Raw genomic sequence first — 27132 nt, 5'->3', positions numbered from 1 at the left:
TATGGATTTAGACCACCGGGTTGCAAAATGCCACAATTATGGACACGTCCTTTAGGTCGGAATAGGATGAAATGAGTAAAGTCAATAAGGCAATTTCTTTTTACATGAAATATGATGCTACTGAAACAGGACTCATCCTGTTGCCGGCAGAAAACTATACCAGATGGGCCACAGCAATAATCGTTCTACTCACCGTATTAGAGATGGGATGCCCTTTAGAGTTTTCTGAAGCCTGCACTCAGAGTTTGAGCCCAGGCAGATCCAGACACGGCCTCTGAAGAGTAATACTTATAGGTAAGTACAGCCGTCCAGCTCCTTTTATGTGTATTCACTCTTGTTGACCTGCCACATCTTCAGCCTCCTATCCAAATCCACTAAGCTCTGATTAGATGTCCAGTTAGATCATCCATGCCTCCAATTTCAGTCCTGACATGATGACAAGCAGATGCTGCCTCTGGAAGCCACATGAGCCTGTAAAATTAAGATTTAAACAGCAGGTTAGTCTCCCTGTTACCATTTGCAGAATCTCACAAAAAGGACAGTCAAATAAATTAGATATAGTGTCCTTATCCATACAACCAGAAGTGTGAGGAAATCTAGAACATTTACTTCCTTCCTCTACATACTGTAAGGACATATTTCATAGACTGTGGGTTAATACGATCAAGATTTCCCCCCCAGATTTTCTCCCTAATTTGGTCGTATCCAATTCCTCCCCGTCACTAGGGGCGCTCTTACATTAAGACTACCACCACCACTCAGTCGGGAGGACTGAAGACTATCACATGTTTTTCCTCCGCACCACATGACGCCAGCCGACCGCATCTTACCGAACTGCTCGCTCACGCACAGTTGGGGGCGGCGTAACACACTCGGAGGACAGCGCTATCCGCTCCTTCCACTTGCGTGAGCTCACAGACGCCCCTGATCACAGAAGCACCTTTCATCCCTCCCCTCTGAGAGAGCTCGGCCAATCAGCTCTCTCTAGACCTCCGGGTGTGATAGGGCGAGCACTTTACCACTGCGCCACTCGGAGGCACAATCAAGTCATTCTAACCTTTTACTCAGGCACACAAGTAAATTGAGGACTTGTACTTTTACTTGAGTAATATTTGCTCTAGGGAATCTCAACTTTTACTCAAGGTTAGGATTTGTCTACTTTTTCCATCTCCCACCTACAACACCTTTATGCACTGTACATGAGAGTTGATGCTATAATACATAACTGATGACCCATCACTTTTAAGAAATCATAGATTGCTGTGGTATAATATAACATTAATTCAACAGGCCATCATGTTGCACATAAAAAAATATTTTAGGGGTAAGAAAGTGAAGCATATTCAGTTAGCATATTCATTCGCATATACTGTAAAGTATACTATTCTTAATATACTGTTATGGATATGGTCTGTTCCTAGAGTACATATACAATATCCAGCTGTGTATTGGAATTGTGCAATTAACAAGAGACTAAAGGATAGAGACAATGAATATCTGGTTTCCTTTACAGATAATGCACTTGTCAATGTTGTTCATTTTCCACACACCCTCAGGACATCATTACTCTAAATCAGCCCCTAATAACATGCCTGGGGTCTTAATGTGATACTAATCCAGAAGACGAAACCCATACCACAGGATAAACAAATAAGAACATGAACCTACAGCTGTTTCTATAACATGGATCACAACGGGTAGCCAATGTATCTGAACATGCCTTCAGAAAGTCATCTCAACAGCAATGAGATGTGATTGTAGAAAATCCCTTTAAACTTCATCATGAGGATAAAGAAGGTTATGTGAATGATGTTAGAGACACCCTGCCATGGAGATGTGGCTATTTGTGGATATGTCCTGAAAAACCCAAATCCAAGGCCTAAAGCAGGAGCTATTTTTGTGATATCAATCCAGAGGATTCACATGCCTTACAAAGTAATAACATTCAGCTGCTGTAAAATCAGAAGTGCAATTGGAGGAAACAATACCTAGGCATTATGACTTTATGATTGTATACATCAAATATATGGGAGCTCTAAGCAGTGATTAAGGGATCCAAGCACCATGTGTTGTTGCAGAGGTTAGAAGTTAATGATGATGATGACAATGATGATGATGTAATAATGTCATCAAAAAATCTGCAGTTTAGAGATATTGAATTAACTTCAAGATAATCCTGATAGTGCAAACAAAGATTAAATTTTCCTGGTAAGCATGGTAATACCATACTCACTCTCACTAACTCATCTATACCTATATCCTACTCCAGGAGATTTAGGGCACAATCCATTGCAGGGCACACATTTAAACACTTTACAGTAGGCAATTGGGGAACGCCGATTAGTCCTATCGGCATGTTTTGAACTGTGGAAGGAAACCCACCAAGCACGGGGAGAACTTGGAAACTCCATACACCCTGGAGGTGCGAGGTGTCAGTGCTAACCACTAAGCCATTGTGATGCCCGGTAACAAACATATATACCACATTTGTTGCATACACAGTACTGTGAAAAGGTTTCAAGCTACTTCTCATTTCTTTATATAAAACGTAATTAAATTGCAATGTGCCTAATGAAACAATTAAAAAATTGGTTATTTATTTAACAACCTCAGCAGCAACCTCATTTTTCCTCTCAACTCTTCCAACCAGTCAGCATTCAGCATCACCAGTATACTTATCATCTGTCCTGATCCTGATCATCTGTCATCATGCACCTGTTACTCAATGGTTCATGCCTTAAGTTAGATGTTTTTGATGCTTTTTCCATAGGTCATTGTGTGGAATAACAAATAATCAGCCTAAAACTTGGCAAGCCAAAAAAAAGCCCTACAGGAAGCCTGGAGAAATATTCAATAAAAACACAAGAAAGTGGCTCTTTGGAAGCAAAATATAAAAATTTTCATTTAGTTTTTAAAACCAGGTAGCCCACGGTCACAAAAGCACATTGGTATTATCACAACATTTCTATTGAGCAAACGTATAGCCAACATCGGGACTCTCAACATATGAACTTTATATATGTTTGTATATTATGCATCAAGGAGATGTGGAAGCGGAAGTCGTGTTTTTATATTAAACTCTCTCCTTGAAATGTTTCCTGGGGAGCACTGCTACAGATTCCAGGATGGCCTCCAAATGCCAGCTGGTTTTCCACACCTGAGGCTCTGACTGCATTTTATAGCTACCCAAGACACACTGAGTGTTCAAAGGCATCCGAATTTGAGAGAGTCAAAGGGATGACTAAATTACAGCTTCCACATTTTAAAAAATGATGGCGATCAGAGCCAGTATCTCAGCCAGTCTCATGGACCCCCTTCAGTCCTAATGGGAGGATACTGAAAAAAAAATTCCATAAGCAAGGATAGAATGCGCCAGTTTTATTTTTATCGAAAACAAAATTACGTTATTTTGTCATATAATATATGTATATAAAAAAAGACACAGACGTCTATTCTTTCCAACAAACCGTTCTTGAAAATGCAATTGAGCTTCTTGGGTCCAAGTTTGTCCAAGCCTGGCAAAAATAAAACAGAAATAAATAAATGAAGGTTGCAGAGGGAAAAGTGGAGCAACCGTCCCCCAGGTCCTGCATTTCTGGGACGTACCATCAACACGGCTTCCACTGAGGTACTGCACATCTTGAGACACGTTCATATGTTTATCAGAGAGGCTCACTCTGATCTGGTGCTAATGGCCTGGGGCGAGCGCTGAGGATTACCGAGGGTGTCACATGAATGCTGGGGTCACTGAATCACTGAAACAAGTGTACCTTCCGGCATTAAATGAAGCCCATATGGCCTCTCACAAAGTAGATTTCTTTCATGCACCTGCCTGGAGCATCTCTCTGTTTTTTGAAGAAAAAAAAAGAAGAAAAAAAAGATATGGTGTCCCTTCTGTCATGTGAATATGACTATGCTTGTGCTTCTGAAGGACGGGATTTTTTTTAAAATAGATGCATGTATGCCTCTCTTTAAAAGTGCATGCATATTCAGAAATCACAAGCAATTAAACATGTTGTTGCAATGCAATAATCCTATTTGTATGATTATACTTAATTGCATTCAGTGACCAAGGTGACTGAGGCACTCCCATGACAAGTGTTATGAAAGTTATATGAATATGAATATCCTTGTAACATGACATGAGCGAAAGTAATACTACAGTGCATAGAAAACTGTGGACAACATCCAGAAGACAATATCCGGGCATCCCAGACTACCTTGCGCTGACCTATTTTGATTTCCAGGTGTCCTGCATTTTCCGACTGAAATTTATATTCATTTATAATTTTTTTTTCAGGAATGGTACACTTAACAAATGAGCCTTGGAAAGATATCCTCATTTATCTTCGGTTAAAGGGTCAGGGTTACTGCCTGTGAGGAGTTTAGCATTTTCTCCTCATGTCCACATGGATTTTCTTCGACACCGGGAAAGAGGTGGGAATACAACTTGAATGAGACGTCATGTTCACATTCTCTACCTGTATACGTGTAAGCTTTCGCTCCATTCTTTAGCTTGCTCCTACGTTTCTGAAAAACATGCTGGATTGACCTTAAGTTGCTCTTAGATGTGAATAAGTGTGTGAATGTTTGTGCGTGGTGCTCACGTATTTGCTGTGACCTCTGATCCCTCCACAGTGATATTGGCAACAAAAATATAAGAATCCATCATCTTTTGAAAACCAAATAATGATTCTTCCACGGATGCATCGGTCTAACAACAGTTTCCGGCACTTTTTACAAGACTGTACATCAGTCTTAATAACTCTCTTAGCATGTTCTATGCACAGCGAGATTACTGTTGTGGCTTCCAAACAAAAATCCCATTTAGCCTGAAATGGAAGCTGATATATTTTGCCATTACTGAAACTATTCATCTTGGTCTGAAAAGCAAGAATGACTTTCTAATGGCAAAATAATGTGTTGGGCCCCATTTTCTTCCGAGCTAGAGCGGAAACAGACAGAAATCATCATCTTGTCATTGCAACCAAATGCATGCTTCTTTCGGTTTTGAAAGAGCAAATGTCATGTACTTAATCAAAACTCAGCATAAGAGCTCAGAATCATGGCCTTCACGCTACACAATGACGAAATTACACAAATAACGATGCTCCATCCCCAAATACATAAAGGCAATTCAGTGTCTGCAGGATCCTTTGGAAATGTAGCCGTTAAAGGAAATATAGCTGCTTATAGTTCTCGTCCGACTATGCTGAAGTGTATAGCAGAATATTAGCACTACAACAATATATACACTACTACTTTATTTACTTTATTTAAAAAGTTACATGCAGAATAAAAAAGTCTAGTCTTCACATACACTGGAACTTCAGCATGCAAATGCTTTTCCCAGGCCCTTACACCAAGAAAAGGATAAGTAGTAGTGCACTTAAGAAATTTAGGTGGAAAATGTAAACACGCACACTGTAAATGCATAATAACTTACTGAAATATTTGAAATTATGCCAAATCTTTACTTTTCCATTGATGTTTTTACTATGTTAATACATTTGAAATGTTTTTTTTTTTCTTGTTTTCTTTTAGGACTGTGACTTTTTTACTTTTAGACTTTGGTCTAGTGAAAAGGACTAAAAGCATTAAATACCTTACCTGAAACATAAACGCATTCAAACACTAAAAGTCTCATGCATTCTCAAGGCAGTTGTTGATAGCTGTGCTGTCCTAATGTTTTATTCCCCCATGCTAATTTTTTATGTGCCCCAGCAACTGTATTCTTAATGTTATGGACGTATACTCTCAAAGCATGATATAATGATATAATCTTAAAGAATGATATAATTATATAATCTGTGAGCATGGTACAACATCACATACAGAGGTGGTCATAAAATATCCATCCAGATCTAATCGAGTCGAATCGAATCGAATCGAATCGAATCTAATCATCAGTGATTGTTGGTATACAGTAAATGTGCTAGCCGGAATAAGCCCTTCTTGTCTTTCAGTAATAAAAAATGCATGCAAAAATATTATTATAATTATAATTATTATGAAAATATTTGCCAAATATTTTTCTGTGGAAATGGGTATAACAGCAAAAGAAAATTGGTGCAGAGACTGATTTCTTTCCTGCCCATACTGTAAACTCACTGTAAATGTCACACTTTTTAACAACTTAACTCTGAAATCCAGAAAAAAACAAGCGGAACGGTAATTTATATATATATATATATACCAGGAGACTCTGGGGCATGAGGTAGGGTAATCCATCACAGGGCACACACACATACAAACACATACTCACATGCTCTTTCATACACTATGGGCAATTTGGGAACGCAAATTAGACTTATCTGCGTGTCTTTGGACTATGAAAAGAATTTTTGAAAGAAACCCACCAAGCACGGGAGGAACATGCAAACTCCATACACCACACTGACCCAATAGAAGTCAATAAAAGTGTTCCATCAATCCATCATATGGGCTACATCAGAACACATGTATATAGAAAAAGAGTTGAGTGTTTTACATAGTTGATAGTGTTATGTTCTGATGTAGCCCATATGATGTAATGACAGGACACTCATCATATTAAATGTTAATTATAAACCTATATGTGTTTGAATTAGGAAAATTATTATTTTTATAACATATTTAAATTTAGGGCAGAAATGCGACTCCAGTAAAATATGTAAGCTGAGAAAAAATAAATAATGGTAATTAATGGTAATGACTGATTATTGTTTATGTCAAACTCATTAAATAGAATTAGGTACATTAACTTTTTATAGTAAAATTGACATTTGGAAATGTAAAAGATATACAAAAATCGAGAATCTTTTTTAAAGTGTATAATAATTACATTATGTTGTATGTTTATTTATGTTTTAAATCAATTAAACCATAATAGTACCATCTTGATTTTTAATCTATCTATTTCAAGCTATATTTTACATTTAATCTCAGTCTAATAGATTGCAAAATTACTGTCATAAAGCTATGAAATAAAATCAAAAATAATAAAAAATGCTTTTATTTTTGCTGTCCGTAAAGGTATATTTGTCTGGAACCGCCTCTGCCTATCAGTGACAGCTGGGTCAGGTAATTACACGGAGTGAAACAGTCTGTAGGTTTGTCACTGTCGCGCTGTCACTGACACATCTGCAACACGTCATCAGCGGTGATTGAGAAAAGCAGTTGTGAAACATGTGAAAAACAGTTGTGGGTGTAATGAACACCAATGAGGTGGATCGTTTTTTATTCTATTATCCTTTTCGCCCAAGATGCCTTGATGGGAACAAGTAAAAAAAGTGATAGACTGAGCACGCATCACCCAAACAAATTACAAAATAGACAAAAGACAGATGACAGAACTGGAAGTTAGTGTTCTTTTAGTTTGAACAAAAGGGTTACAACTTCTCCGTATGTGGTATGATGAGGAAACACGGCATGAAGCCACAGATCACAAAAAATTAATGAATGCAGCTGCCTATCTGCTTTAGTGTGTTTGTGTGTATGCGTGTGTAATAGTTTGTCCTACATTGTTATTATTTCATCAGTGAGACCTTACATTGCTCAACTCCAATAGTTTCACTGTCAAGCTATTGATAAATATTAGAGTTTCGCCTTCCCATTAATATCAGCACCAGCTATCACTGCATACCATAATAGCTGTCTTACTGTAGGACATGATAACTAGACTTGTTCAAAGAAACTGAAATGCATTCAAAATGAAACAAAGCCATCATAACATTTACCTGTTATATCACTGGACGTGGCAACCTATGACAGAACATGACACATGTGATACTGTTACGGAAAGATGCACTATTATAATTCGAGTGTTCTTATAAGCGCTGAGCCAAATTATGGCCCCAAGACGAATGAAGTCACCTGATAAAATTACAGTGCAAACACTGTATGTGACACCATAGCTGTCTGCACATTTTGGCGCTGACCTTAAAAAAAAAAGATGAGATATCACTTCAGATAGACATTTTTCCTTTTGCACTGCTTCCCCAGACCGGAAAAAAAGAAGAGGACCGAGGGAGAAAGATAGATGTCTGGAGGAGCTGATTAAGTGCACGGGTCAGGCGGAAATGCCCGAGCGTGTGCTGCAGTGCTCACGACGAGGAGCACGGAGACTATGTTTCATTCGTGACTTCAACAGAGAGCGACGCTGCCTGAGTGGGCCGAAATGCGGCCATGCTGCATGGAGTTGCCATGGAAACTGCAGGGAACGGGGGAGAAAGTGCAAGACAGCGGATGTGCATTAAGTTCTGTCATTTTATCACCTACTGTAGAACGCCAAGAGCATGCAAATCATGACGAGGCCCACGAAAGCATTCACTTTTAAACGTGAAAGAACTGCTTTACAGAATACTATGAGGAATTGTTTTCTTTTTTTTTTTTTACTGCACCGAATGAATTTTATCTCTGAAGCACCGAGGCTCTGACTTTGTCTTTCCGCATGTACAAGTAGAGGCGATAAGATGCTGAAGGGGGCCAGCGGTGATGTCACACACAATCTCAAAAACAGGAAATAAGCAAGTACATCACTATTGTTGATATTCTTTATATATAGACATCATAATGCAGATATTGTCTGCAATAGCAGCAAAACCAGACATGACGGTTTCCTGAATGCAGCCATGGCTCCATCTACTGAGCAGAGATGGACAAGAGATGGACAGTATACTGCTGATTCTCAAGTCCTGCAGATCTCCATCAGTTTGCTCAACCTAATATCATTTTAATACAAACCACTTTCGGTTATTATAAAAGACATTTTTAAATGCTTTCTAACTAAAATTATAGTTAACACTCCAGTACAGATCTTCAAAATCCGAAAAACAGATCATTACTTATTTTAAGAAAAGGCTTACAAAAAAGATAAAACCTAGTTGAATATCTAGTTTTTGGCAACATCTCTTTTAATACCCGAACCCGAATTTTTAGTGCATTCGCCTTCATACGCCGATTGGTACTTAGTACTGTCTTGTACATGTGACCCGCAATAGTGAACTGTTACTGCATTGGTTTTCCTGAAGTGTCTTCCTTAAAGCTCGTGCTTTCTTCCTCCACAAGGTCGAGGAGGAAAAACATTATTAATTAAATTAGCAAATAATGCAATAATGCAAATTTTAATTGTTATATGCAGTGAAATGTTTATACAACCATCTGTGACCTCAAATATAGAACTACATTGCAAATAAAATTTCTACACTAGAAAATACATTTAACTTTTATTCCTTGGGCATTAACCCTTTTATCCTAGTGGGTGCCACATTGGATCATTTGATCGTTAAGGTCTGGCAAAGGTTTTACAGATTTTACATGGCCTGTCACATCCCTCACATTTCCTATCCGAGCTTGAGACTGACATAGCATTCAGTGGCTGGGTTTGTATGAGGCAGAAGGTTAAGGGACTTGCCCAAGGACCCAACACTGGAAACCTGACGGTGGCAGGGCTGGAACCCCCAAACCTCAACCCCAGTGCCGGAACTGCACGAGCAGCCCCTCTTCTAGAAAATACAATCAAACCAAATATAAAATTTGAAATAAAATAAAATTTAAACTAGAAAATGAGTTACAAAATTAAATGAAATTAAAATAGAAATGTTAATTGCCCAGAAACCAAGATAAAAATAACAAAAAACAAAAGTATAAAAATGTAAGAATAGCTTGAGTGTGGAATATCATAGCAGCAATACGATTTAAAAACAAATAGTATGAAATGATTAATGGCAAAAATAAATATTTTAATCAATTAAACCTTACCATATATATATATATAAAAAAAGCCGTCTATCTGGGGATGTGATATCGCCTCTCACAAACGGATTGCAGATTCATCACCGAAGCAGAGGTAATAGCTGATGTGGGAGCTCTGACGCAATCACACTTTAAATGCTTTACACGCCCAGGACATGATCAGGTTACATGAATCATGCCTGTATCTGCATAGATTTCCTGTTAGTTTCATTGTACTGAGTGAATAATTTTCTTTAAGGCAAATAAATGAAATTGAATGGGTTAGCCAGAACAAGGGGAACCAAATCGATTGTTCGGTTAGAACAGGGGTAGCCAGCCAACTCTGGTCCTCGAGAGTCTCCAGCCCTGCATGTTTTCCATTTATCTCTGCACTACTCACTGCTGATTACATGGATCAGGTGTGTTTAGTCAATCAGAAGCTGGAAGATACCAATTCACTGAGAACATCTAATTCAAAATAAAATGATGTTTCTCATCATATCCTAGGTCTAACCTAGCCTAACAGCTTCAGAAATAGATACCATTTAAGAAAAAAAGGTTTTTAACAGCAACCTATAGGGTTTTGTTTAACTTTTGTCTCCCTTAACTATACATGTTCTATGTATAGCCCCAGATGGGTTTTAGGTTAAACCTCTTCATGAAGCTAAATCATTAGCAGGTCCTCAATAACACCCTCAAGGCTTTTCAGTTTATCCCCCTGGTGAACCCTTATAGATTACATTTAGAACCAACAGGAGAGGGTTTCTGTCTAAGAAAAAGCCCTATATACAGTAGATAGAACATTTTTACAAAGTTTAAATACCAAATACTTAAAGAACTAAAGTACACTTAATCCTAAGACTATATTAAAACAAATCCAGCTAGCACCCCTAAAGGGTCTTGGGTTCATTCACATAGGGAAGCCCTAAAAAGGCTTATTGTTAGAAATCTATAATAAGGGTTCCAAGAAGAAGAAACTTCTTTTCCATCTGAAAATATTGATGTATGCACTTTTTCTAGGAATGCAGCTTCAGAAATGGCTATCATTTCAGACGAAAAAGGTCTTTAAAGAGTCCTAAAGTGTTATTTTTGTCTCTGCAGAACACTTAAAGGTTCCATAGCGACCCCCCCTCCAGTGGTGCAGGGGCCTAGCGAGAGCTGATTAGCTGAGCGTTCTCAGAGGGGACGGATGGGAGGCACTTAGCATTCTTACATCAATCATGGCTCTACAGCCAATCACTGGCGTCTGTGAGCTCACACAAGTGGAAGGAGCAGATAGTTCAGTCCAGTCAATTGGATAGCGCTGGATAACACAGTTTCCAATGGTGCACGAGCCAACAATTTAAAAAGATGTGGTGGGCTGGCGTCACGTGGCTTGGAGGAAACACATGATAGTCTTCAACCGTGCCCAGTAGCCTGAATGTGTGACTGTCCCAATGAGGTGGGACTTGCCCATTTAAAATCTCTTCATAAAGCTTAACCAATAACCACTCAAAGAAGCTTTGAAGTACTGTACATGTCAAAAAAAAATTATAACTAGGAACTCTCAAAGGTTCTATATAAAAACCTACAACAGAATGATTCCCCACAAAAATGTAAGCTAGAACTATTAACAATCCAGGGTTTCAAAGTTCAGAACGGGGACCATTTCAGGAAAAAGGTTTCCAATAGCACCCAAAAGCAGTGCTCAATTTGTCCCACTGGGGAACACATAAAGACTGGATAGAGGATTGGCTGTTAAGAGAATGTTCCACATAAACCTCTTCATAAAACTAAGCAACGGCCCCTGGGGTACACTTAGTTTCAAGAATGTATTAGAAATAAGATTCCAACTAGCAGCCTAATGTGTTCTCAGTTTTTTGTCCCACTGGGGAACCCTTAAAGGTTGTGCGCAGTATCTTCAAATGTAGGGTTGCCATTTCAGAAAAGGTTCCAAGTTGAGGAGGAGTACAGAGACATGTTGGGTTATTGTATAAAGACCAGATTAATCAGAAATATTAAGCAAGGCCCAGTTGACCAGGCCACAATTTCTACTTTTGTGAAAACAAATCCTCAGCCTTGATCATTTCGGTGGCCTCATTATCATCTATAAAACAGCACACGTTAAGCAGTGCCAAAATTCATTAACAGATGGTATTTGCTGGTCAAACATTACTCGTTAGGGAAGGACTTAATGAGAGGGAAAATCAACATCAAATTTCTCTCGCTCAATTCACAGGGACCGGGAAGATGTTAGTGCTAGTTAAGTAGAGCTGCTGCATGCTGCTCATGGCAGTTTATTTGCCAGGGGAACAGATAGATGATTGGATATATATTTTAAGTGTTTATGATTAGTTAAGCATCTGATCCAATGAATGATGCTTTCTATGTTCCGAGCCTAGACACTCGTTAGGTCATTACAAGTCTGGTTTGTTACTGAGAAATAGAGTCAAGATTCATTAAACCTTTTGGAAAAATAAGGAAATCATTACTGTAACTGGTGCATTGCTGGTTCAGTGGTAGGTTTCTCACTTCCCATGCAGGAAGCCTGGGTTAAAGTCCCGCTCAAACCCCAGCTACTGGATGGAGTGCCGGTCCCAAGCCGGATAAATCTGTGTAAAACCTGTGCCAAGTTGTGCGACGCCTCAATGATAGCATACATAACAACATTGCTGTTATGTAACTATGGAGCGATGTGGTGAAGAAAAGAAAGTATATATGCAGTCCTGCGCAAAAGTCTTGAACAACCTCTCATTTCTTCATATTTTGCTTCCAATGAGTGTCATATTTTCTCGTATTTTTTTAAATATATAGTCTTAAAGCATAGTATTATATGTATATATATATATATATATATATAATATTATATTATATAGCCGTTATAAAGGATAAATTTGGGTTTACATTTTCTGTTCAGTCCCAGTACCTGACCAGTTTCGGGGGAATGCCTTATGTTTGCTAAGTCACACATTGACCTAGGAATAATTCAGCATAAAAACCATCTAAATTAAGACATGGAACCAGTGAGTAACAGGTGCAGATAATGACAGATGATCAGGCAGGTGATTACTGTTGTATAATGATGATGCTGAACGCTGAGTGGTTGGAACAGACGAGAGGAGCAATGAGGCTGCTGCTGCTGAGGTTGTCACAGTCAAACGTTTGTTCTCAATTTTGTATTTTAATCTAAATCGTTAAAATCTGCATAAACAAAAAAAATATGGAATAAAACACAACAGGTTGTGGTGTTATAAGAAAACAAGTAGCAACAGTGTGGTCCAATGTACTAAACCCAATTGCTTTCTAAAAAACATTTATGCAATTCATTTTTTTAATAAGAACATTTATTTATTTCATTTATTCAATAGGTAATTTTAAGATTGTCCCTGATGAGCAAGTCGAGGACGACCGCAACGAAAAAACCTCCCTGAGATGGTAATAGGAAGAAACCTTGAGAGGAACCAGACTCAACAGGGAATCCATCCTCATTTGGGTGATAAGGGATAACTGGGGTTGATCTGCAATGATTTATGAGAGTGTTGTTCTCCTTATACCACCAAAAATTTGGTCAATGAATACAGTTTTGTATAAATTAAAGTATTACATGTTTTGTACAGTACTTTTAGACATCATTACAGGTACTTTTAATGCTGTGGAACCCATATGAAACAACTTACTGTAGTTCCTCTGATCACTTCGGTCATCCCACTTAACAGTTATTCTTGCGCCAGCCTATTTTTTTGTCTCTTGATGTTAACAAGGTGGAAAAACCCACTGTCACAGCTACTGAACAGAATATAAATCCATACCTTCTGACCAATCACAATCCAGCATTTAACAGCAGTGTGGTAGAAAGTACAAAAGCCTTCATTCATGTATACAGAGTTTTCTGCCCCACATACAGTACCATACAGCCTCTGTTATTCCAAACACCTATAAATATTCATGCAATCTATGAATATCTGAGTACCATGTAAAATTGTGCGAAATCTGCTTCTGCCGAATTGATGAGTGAATATGAAATAGGTAATAATGAGTCTTTTTGCACATCCTGTTGCTTCCAAAACTGTGTAAAGAAATTTTATTTTAAATGCCACAACAGAGAAGGGCGATAGAAGGAGAAAGATGTGAGAGGAATCACTATGCATTCCAGTCGCATTACTCTGCTCTCTCGCCTCTCATTTACTTGCCTCTCCTCCCACGACCAGGCTGGCTCCAGAGTGTTTTAATAAGGAGCCATGAATTGAAAGATGGTGGGTTGCTTTCCAACTGTGGTCCACTCAAGTTTGATGCAAAACCACAGCAGCAGGGGAACGCTGTCACATCACAAGCACTTTCAATCTGGCTTTCAATATATATCCTGTATTATATACAGTTATACCAAAGGGCTATATACTAGGTTCTAATTGGTCCAATTTTGACGAAATAGCATGAATACTAGATATATCTGCATGGTAAATTATTAATATGTTGATATTTGTACAGTAACATTTTACACAGACATGCCTCAGAAACTGATTTTACTTACTCATCAACTATACCACTTTATACTGTATACAGGGTCACGGGGGGCCTGGAGCCTATCCAAGGAGACTTACTGTATGGGGGAATGGGTTGCCAATCCATTAAAGGGCACAGGTACACCCGCAAACTACGAGCAATTTGGGAACGCCAATCAGCCTAATCTGCATGTCTTTGGACTGTTGGAGGAAACCGGGGTACACAGAGGAAACCCACCAAGCACGAAGAGAACATGCAAGTTCATGCACACAGACCTGAGGCAGGAATCGAACCCAGACCCTGAAGGTGCAAGGCCACATGCAGGGCTAACCATTAAACACTGTACCACCAGGAAATCGATTAGAAAATTATTATTATATCAAGATGTTCTCTGTAAGGAAATGTTTAGCATTTTTGAAAGAAATCTCTAGTGCTTTGACAAACAGATATAAAGCTATGACGTTAGGTTTTTATGTATGTAATACCTTCCAGGTATTAACTCTGGGTCTGTTTCAGACCCATTTCCAATACTCTATAGTTGATTAGTTTTCTATATCGTCATGTCCCGGCATATTTTAGTCCTTCAATCCAATGGCAGCAACTGACAGCTGAGTAGAACAGCCGTGAGTCTGAGGTGACCGTGTGAGTGAGTGAACAATGAGATAAGCATGCTCCAAAACTTGAACAATGCAGCTGAGGTCTACCACTAAAACTCTCTGTGTACTGCAACCCTGCAGCAGAGCATAACCATAAGCCCTTACTTTCCCTCCGCAGAGAGCGCACTCCCGCTTCAGACGCCCACTCATGCTTCAATGAAAGCTCATCTGTAGGCTGAAAAGCCAAAATGTTGCAAAGAGAGAAAGAGTGCATCAGAACGAGAGACAGAGAGAGAGAGAAAGAGAGAAAGAAAGGGGAGGGATGCAAAAGAAGGTTATGTTGCATATTCATAGCCAAAAACAGCACTGCTAAAAAAAAAACTGAGGGTATAGACTTAGAGTCTCCTTCCTGGCCCAGTCGAATGAAGTAAACTACCAGACAGGGTCAAAGAGAATATTGCAGTAACTCATGCACATCATCTCGAATCTGACAAATTACCAGGTGAAAATAGTGCTAGATGGTGTCGCTTTCCAGAAATGAAACACTGCATTATGCTTAAAGGCCTCGTTTTCACAGCTGATGGGAAATAGACTGTCCTACATAAGGAGCAGAAACTGTTTGGAGAACCCAAATACGGCTCTGCGCAGGTCACCTGTTAGAAAGAGTAGCCATGCAGCAGTTTTCCCTACCGCTGAGTGTCAGGGCCAGATTTCTCAGTCTCTTTGGCAGCCACACAGTGTGTTAGGACACGCCAAACCCGCAGTAGTAGGTGATAATCATAATAACGTGCTAAAGCTTCAGCTCTGCACTGTTTGTGTGTGTGTGAGTGTAAGTGTCTGTGTAAGTTTGTGTGTGGATGCGCGCGTGTGTGTGTGTGCGTGTGTGTGTGTGTGTAGATGTGTGGGCTGGCCTCTTTGCAAAGAGAGGATGCTGCACCATGGAAACCTGTGCAGATATTCACAGCTAATTATGCAGCGACCCGCTGACAGATATGAGTGCGAAGATGCACCATGGAATTAAACTGCCAGCTCCAGTAGCCATGTTCAGCTGAAACGAGAGGGAGGCTGAGAGAAAGAGATGCTCCGGTTTACACTGGGAGACTTAATCAAACTGCCTCGGACTGACAGAGGCTCAATTTCAGCGTGTAAATCATAAAACAAAATGAGAAAGGAAAACATTGTAAGAATGAATCTTCGCAGTTTTACTAATGAGCTGATGACAAACAGAAGCAGTTTCACATTTGGAAACAGTGGGTGCATTTATTTGTTTGTTTGTTTATTTATTTATTTAATTCTGTTTCAAAACATTTTTATAAACATAGTAATAAAAAATTATAAAACTCAGATAGGTATGGCCTCCGAGTGGCGCAGTGATAAAGTGCGTGCCCTATTGGGAGATCGCAAGTTCGATTCCCAGGTGATGCTGTAACCTCTCGCAGCCGGAGGTCTAGAGAGAGCTGATTGGCCTTTGTTCTCCCACATTAATCCCGGCTCTACAGCCAATCAGGGGTGTCTGTCAGCTCGCACAAGCAGAAGGAGCAGATAGTGCTGTCCTCCGAGTGTGTTACTTCGCCCCCAACGGTGCGTGAGCGAGCAGTTCGAAATAAGATGCAGTCGCTCATGCATCATTGGGGGCGGCGTAATACACTCAGAGGACAGCGCTCTCCACTCCTTCCGCTTGCGTGAGCTCACAGACACTCTCCGTTCTTTCCGCGACCTACAATTAGCTATAGAGCCATGATTAAAGGGAGAGCACACTCGCATCCCCTCCCCTCTGAGTGAGCTCGGCCAATCAGCTCTCTCTAGGCCTCCGGCTGCGGGAGGCTACAGCATTACACGGGAATTCATATTTATCAAGATGTCTTACTTGAAAAAAATTACTTTAAAGTACTATGAGACATTGTAATTGTATGTATTTTGACTGATTTGCTGATTATTAAAAATCTTATCTATATATGGTATTACCTAATCAACAGGAATAGTTTATGTGCACGGTTCTACTTTGCAGGCATCGAATCATTGTTGTGACGTCCAGTGTCAACACACAGCTGAGCATTAGTGCTAAAAAGAAATGGAAGCATCCATATACTTTTTTTTTTCCAAAGGTGAAAACATAAGCAGACAAAACACTGCACTAACTCTACTAATGAGCCATGGCTAGAGCTCAGCCCTTTAGTGATTTGTATTTAAAAAATTATAAATAGAAACTGGGTTTACTTTCAGTAACACACTGAGGACAGTCCTAATCACTATGCCACCAATAATGGCCATGTTCGCAAACCAATGTGATGTCAGTGAAAGAGGTTCATTTTCTAAAATTCTGCTTTAATATTATGCGCGTTACTATTATCAGAAGGAAAGCTGATTAATTTCTTAGAATAGCGTGTCTCTGTATAGACAGCATTTTTGTATTAGAGAATATATCATGCATTCTGTTCATTTACATTTATGATTTGTGGAACATTGACAAAATTCCTCCATACAGTAGGGGAAAATCTTATTGTAAAATCTGATAAAACGATGTTACAATGTCCTTGCATTAAAGACTCCATAAATATTAAACAAGCATCTCCTTACAGAAAACTTCACCATATCCACAATGACACTTTTTTTTTATCTGTTGGATTGTCTTCAGTATAATTCCCTATAAATCTGTAACATTTTTAAACAAGTGCATAAATATAAACCCTATGATTTGCTTCTCTGCCGGCATTACTGTCAGAGCTGCTATTATAGAAAATGTATCAATAACCTGTTCTAATAGAATCGAGCATTCAAAGAGAATTTAGATTAAGTACAACAGTGCCAAAGGAACACAGCATGAACATACAGCATACAGGGTTTCTTTTTTGGGTGTTTGCAGTGTATGTTAAACACATTGTGTATGCTTTAATGTTTGGGATTCCTCGGACAAGAATCTGGATCTTCTCTTTGGAATAAACTTTACATAGAATTTCTAAAGAACTCCATAAAACCAGGTTTACGGACATGTATCCTGGGACGCATGCTTGTTGTAACAGATGCTCCCTTTCCCAGCCAATCTGGAACATGCATTCTGGTCTCACCCTCAGCTTAACGGCTATTGGACGGTGATTTTGAAACCATCAGTGAGGTTCTAGGAATGTCACTTAAGCCCTGTCTGCTTATAACTATATTTGGAGTGGCAGCTTTAACTAGGAAAACCAGAAAAAGGGGGATCTGTAAAAAAGTTGTCTTTGTAATGAGAACCTTTTTGTTGCACTTTAAGAGTCTTAGGGACCTGCTTGCTGAATATGGACAAAAATAAAAATAATTGTATTTTTTTTCTTTCTTATTCTTTTATGAAAGTTAATATTGACGCACTCAAAGGTTGGCTTGTGGCTTACTGCTTTTTAACTGACTGTACTTTAATCCATATTGTAAATACTGTATATACAGTATGGACTCGTCTTTTTAAATTGAGTAGGACTATACCTAAAGGCTATATAATTATATTTGTAAAATGCTGTATTGCATTTATATCTGGTGCTAAGGTGTGTTTGGGAAGGGTGAGTGAAGGGAATTTTGTTTATAAAGAAACGGAGGAAGAGGTAATGCTTTACATAACCCGTATTGTACTGTACAAAAAAAACTCCATAGAACCTTTGCTTTGATGTCTCCATGTTCTATTGACCTTCTACTTCAAGATGCATGGTCTACTCAGTTCCATAAAACACTACAGACGTGAAATACTGTAGGACTCTATAGCACTTCCGTGACGCTGCGGATGTTCTACAGAATTTCAACTGAACTATGAAGACGTCCATGTTTTATTTTACTTTGTTTATATAATGCGTTCTTTTAAAATGGAAATCCCATCCATCTAAATGTTTCACTTCTACACTGCTATAAAATATCCACAAGTTCCACAAGAGCTCTTCTTGTCTTTGCCAATAATTTAAAAATGATTGCTCAGTCAGGCCTCGGATGTCTTTAGATTCATTGACGTGGAAGCCTGTGGACATTTCTTTGTTTAAAATGAGTCTTTTCACCACACTGATTCTATTCCCTTCAAGGTGCACTGTTGACATTTTGCTTGTTATTATCACATGATTCTGTTGACAATGGTGCAGGAGACATTTGCCCTTACTGATTATTTTGAAATGACAGAGGTGAAGACAAAGTACTTCATTACCACCAACACACCATCCCTTTACCTCTTGAGACATGAGCTGCTAGGATTCCTGGAGGAGCAGTGTTTAACACTCAGCTCTTAACACCGTGGCCCTGGTTTGATTTGCAGTCAGGGAGCCAACCTCGGGCGCTGGGCTTTACACAATCCGGTCACCCTTAGTTCCGGACCCAAGCCCAGAACTGTACGTACTTCTATACAGTCTATGGGTTTTTTTTTTCAACAATACGTAAGTACTAAAGTCCCTATAGGATTTAAATATATATTTTCTTCTATAGGAGTTTGATAAATTTGATATCTGGGAAACCTGTAGAATATTTTGGTAGGCATTTTTATCTGCCAAGATTATCCGGACATTTATGTTGTGTAATAAAACTAGTTAAAAGGCTACTTTTAATAAAAATTGGTAGATGAGCAAAATTCATTTCATCACCCAACATTACACATGCCACATATCCCACTATGCTCTCATGTGCACAGGTTGTAAGATCTTTCAAACGGGATGTAAATCCCATATAAAAGTTTTTAAAAACTGTGTGGGTGCACAAAAGAGGCTAACTCACAAGAGTGCATACGCAGTGGAGACTACTGCACATCTGACAACTGTATCATGTATCCTGTATCATAAGGAACCCTTGTTGTCCAGACTTTTTTTTGTATAATTATGAAATCAGTAAACATCAGCTCTCCTTGATCTTTCCTGCTGAGGATTTTCCATGGGACGAGTGTATATAGGACAGGGTGACCTAGATGACAGAAGACCTACTTTAATCTGATTGGCTTTCTTAAGGCAATCCACTCACATGCTCAGTAGCTCAATTTAAACCAGGTCTGTTTGGGCTTCTGTTGTGAGCATTTCATGCATAACTCATGTTCAGCAAACCTATACACTGTACATACAATTGTCCCGTAGGGATTATAAGATTCTATCAGACTCACTTGTCAAAATCAAGTTATTTACATTTTTTAATGTACTAACATAATGTGATTTTATTTATAGATTTCTTGTGATATGTATTTTTGGACTCTATCTGGAGTGCAAAAACTTTGAACCTGGTTAGAATGCAGACAGAACCTTATAATTCCAAAGTAATGGAGTGTCTGTCAAGGGTGAAAAATCTGAAAAAACACATGGTTTCTTAATTTTTTTTCTGAATTACATAAGCAAATAAATTGATTTTCTAATATCTAATGTGTCTTTAATTTAATGCAAACACAGATAAGCTTGGGAAACACCGAGAGCAGGCAGACAGAAGTAAACCCTAAATGAACTGTCATGTCTTGCATGTTATGGCTGTGGCACCATGGGATATCTCTGGGTTCTTTGGTTTTCTCCCAAAACAAAGTAGGAGTAGTAGTGGTCTACTGCAATGCTTCCCATCTCCAGATCTACCACAAGGCTACTAAAGATGAATGAATAAATGAATGAATGAATGAATGAAAATGCCCTATGTCTATATTGGCTTATTTTGCTATGCTAAGTGATCATAGTTGATCTAGTTGATCTATGAATCTAGTAAAAATGACCCATTTAAAATGATGCTGGATATAATAATGAAAGTTTACAAAAGGCATCATGTGCATTTCCAAGATGCCGGATCTCCCTGTTTCCAAATAATAAACTTTTCCTGTTAATAAACTGTTCCTGTTAAGTTGTACTGTTGTGAATCAGAGGTCAAACATTACATCATAACTCCTTTATTGATTATCTGGAATAAGCTATTTAAAAGTTGCAAAAGTTACTTTTTTACATTTAATTTTTTTTTTTTAATAAATCCTTTTTTTTTTTTTTAAGAAAAAAGTCCTATCTGCTCTAGAATTTCAGATTTCTATTTCAGATTTCTGTTTTTCACAGACGGAAAACGATCAGTAAAGTCATTTCACTCCCTGCTGTCGGTTCGGCTTCTTAAAAATCAATATCCACAAGGAGAAAGTTCTCCAGTATTTCTTATCAAACGTTTCTTGGCATGAATAGTCTGACCTGGCAGCATCGGTTATAAAGAAAGAGGAAACTTGGTGCCCCCGTGGCAACACTGGCTTGGATGTTGCTTTAGTATTTGGATTATGTGCATGTTAGACATTATCAATGACAAAAAGTTAAAGTTTTTTTTTGTTTGTTTTTTGGTTTTACAAGCAACAGCAGATTCTCAAAATAATTTGCTTTGGTTTATACAGATTACAGTTTGGACTGCACAAATAATGAAAAATGGAACTAAAAGAACTATTATATTTATACCCAATAGGTAATTTTACACTGGACCTCTAATCAGGCATCGTGACTAATAAAAACACATACTGTAAATAAACTTTAAAGTATTTCTTCAATAAACTACAGTTACCCCATGCTATTGTAAATTATATAAAACCAGTTTCCTTTAATGAACATATTGGCAGTAGATCTACTCAATGCAGCAAACTGCGACTTAAACAAGCCAGAAGCTTTTAACAGCTGCAAGACATGGGACTGTCTACACTGAAATGTACACAAAAAAATTCAGTAGAACCTGAAACGTCTGTCAGTCATTATGAAAATAAAATCGGTTCAAACCGCCGATCTCCAGATGGTAGTGCAGGCACTTTTGCACCACTTGGTGCACCGCTTAATCCTGTATCTTGTTTTGATAGATTTTAATTTTTTTTTACACCTACTCATTAAATTTTCTAACACTGCCTGGCCAAAAAAAAAAAAAAAATCCTTCATGGATTTAAATAAGGAAAGGCTTAAGATGATGCTTTGATTGGATAATTACTGCATTGTTTTAGCTGGCAACAATTCTTTGACCCTAAGGTGTGCAGTGAATAGCTTCTAATTTCTTAGACATCCATAAGATCATATCCTGTAGTTGCAGGGAAGCTTAAGCAAAGAAAACAACTAAGGAGATGAAATTACTGGAAATGTGTTAAGAACTGTCCAACACAGTCATGAATTGGAGACCACTTAAACACTTGTTGAAGGTGCATCCTACAAAATCACAGCTATGTTTAATAGTTTAAATACGCACATTTACACCAAGCAATGCAACAAGAGTTCATATGATTGGGAATAAACATCTGTATGGCCTTAATTAAACCACTTGTTAGACTAATAAAAAAAAACGGCTTCAATTAGTTAGGGAACATAAAGACTGCACTTTGGAGAAATGGAAAAAGGTCATATGGTCATCATAATCCATGACTACAATGCCAAGATTCATCAGGATCAAAATTTTAAAGTGTGGTTCCGGGAGCAGAAGGAATCGATTGTAATCAAAGCTAAAGCAGCGCCAACGAAATATTAAACTGTGAGACATTGTTCTTGCCAGGAAGTGTATTTACCACAATATCAGCAAATAGAAACTTAATTTAAAACACCGCAATGATGACCAAGCAGTAACTAAGTGAGAGAAATGGACACTGGATGGATTGTGCAGTGCTCGTTCATGTTAATAAATCGAGTCGCACTTAGTGAAGCCCAAAGAAAATACTTTTTGTTGTTGCTGTTCTCGGATCCAGCTGTGCTCTGTATTTGTATTCATTTATAAGGCATTATCCCTTCTTCCCAATAATACATTCCTATACATACATGCTTAATTTACTAATCAATTTTAATTTCAGTATGGTGTTTCAATAATAATTTGCCAACCTAAATGATGCTTCTATCAGTTTGACTGAATTAATTCCGCTTGGCTTAGAAAGTCTTAGAAAGTGTTTCCACTTGAATCCTTTAGAACCCAAAACCACACATAGTCTACTTACTAAAAGCTTATTACACTGGAAAGCTCCTGATTTTTGGTTCGTTCAATTGTAAAACCTGTGGCCTTAAATTTAAACAACACTCTGCTTTAGTTTTTTTTTATTTTATTTAATCAAATGTTGAATAAAAGACTCGAAATTTCACTTATATAACAGGTGTGCTTAAAATAAAGTGGTATTACAAAAATCTGGCATTAAATTTAGGTTTGAATACCTTAAGAGCATGCTAGAGCGATCAAATTAGTCTGTATTTATCTGTCTATTCAATCCTTTGCAGGAACACTGATTTCTAAAAACCTCTTTTATGGCTGGTGCTTATGCATGCTTGTTCGTCACTTTATTAATAAAAAAAAAAAGATACCTTGCTTTTTGGAATAAAAAAATATATATACAGGACTTTGAATTCATTGTCCTGTGGAGGAGTCAGTGTAAGTGGCTATGTTATTGTGTAATAATGCAGTGGTTTTCAAAGTGAGGTCAGGACTTCATAACCTGTCATTTCGATCTTACATTTATTAGCCTGGTTCAATTAATTGGGTTAAATAAAAATAAAGCAAGACTGTACTTGTCAAAATGGACCAAATGTGTTCTGTCAGGTGAATGTCCCACAGTAAAAAGCTCTATGGCTTCAATAAACAGCTATAACATTTTCATGCCCAAAATATGGTCTGATGATTCAGTGCATCTCACAGTGCTAGGATCCCAAATCCGAACCAGAGTCTGGGTTACTGTCTGTGAATACAAAGCAGAAAAGCATTGGGGTTTCTACCCCCTGGAAGCTGTCTATTTGGTAGCACCACACTATGTGGTAGCACCACACTGACTCCGAAATTGCTTTTTAAAAATATATAAATTTTTAGTTTAGATATATGCATTTAAAATGTTGCCGTTCCTCTTTAATCCAACAGGTGGTGCACTCTAAACTATTCACATATTGGCAGCCGAGTGGTGGTTAGTGCTGTGGCCTCACACCTCAGGGGTTGAAAGTTCGAGTCCTGCCTCGAGTCCAGGGGAGTGGAGTTAGCATGTTCTCCCACAGTCCAAAGACATGCTAAATTAGATTAGGCTAAATAGTGTTCCCAGATTGCCTGTAGCGGGTGTGATGTTGTCAGGCAGCACAGCATCCTATGTGGTATGAGCAGAGTATGTACCAAGTTTTTTTATTTTTTATTATTTTGAACAGGATTATTCATAAAATCGTGATACTTACAGAATCGCTATGCAAATCAAAGCCGCACTTAGGTTTCGTGATAAAATCATATGAGGTGGTCCCTGATGATTCTCATCCCTGCTAGTTTTTCCTTTTTGACTGCATCAAGCAATCCAAGACTTTAGATTTTCAGTAACATAGATTCAATTTCAGTGCTCAAATTTCAGGAGACCTCGGTTGAGCTTCCTCCGGGTCCTCCGGTTTTCCTCCCACAGTCTAAAGACATGCGGATTAGGCTAATGTGTTTCCAAATTACCCATAGTGTCTCCGTGTGTGTGTATGACATTCTCAATCAGAACAGCATCTGATTGGTATGAGCAGATTATTCACCAAGTTTGTTTTAAAAATATATATATATATGCAATGGGGATAATTACAAAAATCTTAATACTTACAAAATAGCAAAGCAAATCAAAATCGGCACCTACTGCAGGTATCGCACTTGATAAAATCGGATCAGGTGCTCCCTGATGATTCCCATCCTTGCTGATTTCGGATTTTTCAGGACCGTAGGTAAAAATATTAGCTCGGCGGGTATCCTCAAATCTTAGGGGACCTCGGTTCGATCCTGAGCTTGGTTAGCAAAAGGGAGGCAGGAAGGAATACACCTTGGATGGAACACTGTGTTATCCATGTTCTATCAGTGTATGTGGGTTTCTACCAGCTTCTCTGGGTTCCTCCCACATCCCAAAAACATGCGTGTAGGTGGACGGGCTATTTTAAAATTTCCCGTAGGTGCAAACGGGGAGTGCGATGGACTCCTATTCCATTCATGGGTGTTATCTTGCCTTGCCTCGTACCCGCTGTTCTCAGGATAGGACTCGAAACCAGATTGTACGCCCAATATCAGGACACCTAATAAAATTAATTTATGTTGAAGATTGATTGATGAGTTTATATATATATACATTTTTTTTTTTTTTTTTACAGGAGAAGGGTTGAAAAAGTTTTAGTACCCCTGTTGTAAAATCCTAATGTAAACCAAAAGGGGGGGAAAGTGGACAAGGATTTTTACACCTGCAGCATGCAGTGTTATTCAGGACACTGAACCAGAGCAGGCAGTCTCTCTCCGAAACCCAACGTACAGTAACACGATGCAGATGCACACACACACAGGAGATGATGAGGACAACATTAAAACATGACGTACTGAGCTAGATCGTGAGAAAGAGAGAAGGAAAAACAGATCTACATACCGCATGAAGCTTTGTGATCATTTTGCAGCCCAAAAGCGTTAAGATCGCCCGGGCGGAGGTGCCGAAGGTGCCGAAGCTGATACTGGCCGTCGGAAATCCGGCTGAGGGAGAAAATCGCGTTTTCAGTGGACCGAATTCTGTCTTTCATCCGTCCCGTAAAGCACAGTGCGCTCACTGCTCCATTTCCGTGGTGTGTGTGTGTGTGTGTGTGTTTGTAGCAGTAGGCTTTAATGGCTGCACTGGCGCGCGACGCGACACGGTACGCCGCTCCTCCTCACACTCCCACACCGGCGAGCACACAACCTGGAGTTTAGTCTCGCTCACCTCACCAACATCTTTCACATCTTTTTTTTTTCTTCCTTCCTCCAGCTGACAGCAATACACACTACCACTTGATCTCCTATAACATATAGAAGAACATCTGGGGAGGGAAAAAATCACCAGTGTGCATTACGCATGGCAAGCAATGCAGATCATCATCATCATCATCATCATGGGAGAGCTGTACACGACCATCACATATGTACAGTGTGTGTGTGTGTGTGTGTGTGTGTGTGTGATATGTCCATGCAGTCTGGTACTGCCATGGCAACTAAACTGTCTAAACTGTCCATTTTATCTAAAAAAAAAAAAAAAAAACAGGAATAATTGAATATCCTATTATTATAATAATGATAATAATAATTATTATTATTAATTATTATTATATTTATTATAAATGAAACACCTAGATAAAAGTATATCTGATTTAGATCTACTCTATATGTATTATATCTATATACAGTATCTATAATATCTGTGATCTATCTATCTATCTATCTATCTATCTATCTATCTATCTATCTATCTATCTATCTATCCTCATACATTACCTTCATCCATCCATCCATCCATCCAGGACCCTCTGTAGTCCAACTAGGAACCATAAAAGCCAAACGTGACCATTATTTCTTACCATTTTTACGACCGTAGTAGGCCAATTTTCACATACGCATTCACACACTACGAGCAATTTTGGAACGCCAATTAGCCTAATCTGCATGTCTTAGGGCAGCAGGAGGAAACCAGAGTACCTGCAGGAAACCCATCAAGCACAGTGAGAACATTCAATTCAATTCAATTTTATTTGTATAGCGCTTTTAACAATTGTCATTGTCGTGAAGGAGCTTTACACAATCAAAAAGAACATGCAAACTCCATGCACGCAGACCCCGAGGCGGGAATCGAACAAGCTGTCTATCCCTCAAAAAATGTTTGACTGAATGTTTGTGATTCTTTTGTGTGGCAATTGATGTGACTTCAAAATCAATTTTTTTCAAACTATTTTTTAAATTTGTTTGCATTTAATTTGGTGAAACGTTGCCATTTATCTTTAATCCGACAGGTGGTGCACTCTAAACTATGGACACATGGGCATGCGGGCATACAGTGGCGTACGGGGTAAGCACTGTGGCCTTTCACCTCCAGGGTTAAGTAATGTATCCCTGCCTGGAGTCTGTGTGCATGGAGTTTTCATGTTCTCCCCATGCCTGGTGGGTTTTCTCCAGGTACTCTGGTTTCCTCTTATAGTCCAAAGATTAGGTTAATTGGTGTTCCATGGTAGGACCTCCAGTCAACATTCACACTCTACGCGCAATGTGAACACCAATTAGCATAATCTGCAGGTCTTTGGACTTTAGGAGGAAAACAGAGTACACAGAGGAAACCCACCAAGCACGGGAAGAACATGCAAACTCCATGCACAGAGACCTTTGCTTCCTGACAGTGTTCGTGGCTCAGAGTCACAGTCTCACAGTTTAAACGTAGACTAAAGATATACAGTACCTCTTTAGCCTGACATACACATAATTCATCCCATAACAATATATTCCAGTACATCAAAATTCACATTCAATGCAAACCAGTGCTGATATTATCCTGAACGGCAACTACGCTAATTCTTTTCCACCTGTTCTTTTTTCTACCCATCCTGAGGCATGTGGAGATTGCACAAGCTCCAGTAGACAGAGACCAATCCTGCGAGCATCCTGAGGCATCCAGAGATGTTTCAGTGTT

General features: G+C 38.7%; 1 protein-coding gene across 1 annotated transcript in view; it reads right to left on the bottom strand.

The window, feature by feature from the left end:
- Positions 1-25248, bottom strand: part of lrrc7 (leucine rich repeat containing 7) — a 149168-nt gene extending 123920 nt beyond the window's left edge. The window contains exons 1-2 of the mRNA XM_053498268.1: positions 25078-25248; positions 194-471 (exon numbers count right to left, since the gene is read on the bottom strand). The gene's annotated coding sequence lies outside the window, so the exon portion shown is untranslated. The remainder of the gene's footprint in view (positions 1-193; positions 472-25077) is intronic.
- Positions 25249-27132: the final 1884 nt, after the last annotated feature.

This window comes from Clarias gariepinus, chromosome 6 (assembly GCF_024256425.1).
Source record: "Clarias gariepinus isolate MV-2021 ecotype Netherlands chromosome 6, CGAR_prim_01v2, whole genome shotgun sequence".
NCBI classification, from domain to species: domain Eukaryota; kingdom Metazoa; phylum Chordata; class Actinopteri; order Siluriformes; family Clariidae; genus Clarias; species Clarias gariepinus.
The sequence above is the reverse complement of the archived record's forward strand: the minus strand, read 5'-3'. Positions and strand labels throughout refer to the sequence as shown.